Raw genomic sequence first — 1472 nt, 5'->3', positions numbered from 1 at the left:
TTGTCAGGAAAATTTCAGACAAGACAACTGCTTTATAAAGGAATTAAGAAATAGCGATAGCTAAAGAAGATCACAGGTAAAGGTAACTAAAATATGTCAATCGGAGGTCTTAAGTAATTTTGCTTCTGCTAGAGGCAACTTATACTCTTCAGGTACAGAGTTAGTCATTCAACAGACTGTTCTTACATCTGTTAAGCATGGAGGATTAAATGCCCTTCTTTATTTCCTGGGTTTAAATGTCATAGGAACAGACGCAGAAAAGATAGCGTGCTTTCATTAAAAAATTCTTTCAAAATGTCTGAACTGCAGGTTATATCAAAAGAAACCACCCACGCAGGCAGCATCCTGCTGTAGCCACTTCCATCACTTCCTCAACTTCTTGATAAAAAAGTTTTACCAGCAGTTGAAACTTAACAGCATTGGATTAAAATACATCGCTACTGCACAAAGGCACGCATTACTCTCCTGAATGTCAAATCCAAGGCTACATTTCTCCATCCGTTAACTCCAACTTAATCCACCACCTAAAGGAGGGCAGCACGAGGAAATTCAGATTTACTGAGAAATTCAATATATGTCTTAAAGACATGAAAATGTGAGCTGTACTTTTCATGCAAGCACAACTCAGGGTATTAATCAGGTTCCACAACTGCCTCATAGGGCAAATAGGAATGCACAGTGTAGAAGAATTCTAAGGGTTTCCAGAGTTAAAGAAAGAACACACTGGCCTGCAGGTGTGAGGAGAAACAAAGCAAACCTTCCAGAGGCTGAGAATAACATCACCTAACAACCCGACTCCCTACAGGACACATTATCACAGCAGGGATAAGAAGATCCCAAACACCCCAACCCCACTCAGGCAGTAGGGGGGATACTCAAATGATATGCATGAGAAAATTACTATTTTTTTTTTTTTAAAGTCATAATATGTAAATGATATGAACTGCAATACATCAGTAAACATTATTTACATTTCCAAGCTGTAATGATCTTCATCCCCTAAAAATGTACTTCAAAGCCCCGTTAGCACAAATTAACAAGTGCAAGGCATGATGATGCATCAGTGAACCTGCACAGGGATAAGGAGACAGAAAAAGACTAAATTTGAAATGATTTCCTATAACACAATGTCAGACGCTTGGCTCAGTTTAACAGTGGCTTTGGTTAAAATAATAGACTCACCCCACTTTATTTTTTTTAGTAAGAAGTCTGTAAAGTTTCTGCAAAATAACTGATGTGCGCATTTTATAAGCTGCATGCACAACATCAGTATGTTTGCATTTCAACCACCGGGAAACTGAGAACACAATTAATTTGAAGTTATGAAAGTAAGGCTGGCATCTCAGAGCTGCCCTTGGACACCATTTCATTTGCCAACAGAGGTATGAAGACTTGCTGGAGTGAAATGCTTATAGAGTGGCACCTACTCATGCAGCTGTATGGAATAACTGTTTAAAAGACATCTGCAAGAC

This window comes from Meleagris gallopavo, chromosome 7, assembly GCF_000146605.3.
Source record: "Meleagris gallopavo isolate NT-WF06-2002-E0010 breed Aviagen turkey brand Nicholas breeding stock chromosome 7, Turkey_5.1, whole genome shotgun sequence".
Classification (NCBI taxonomy): domain Eukaryota; kingdom Metazoa; phylum Chordata; class Aves; order Galliformes; family Phasianidae; genus Meleagris; species Meleagris gallopavo.
Note: the sequence above shows the minus strand (reverse complement) of the source record.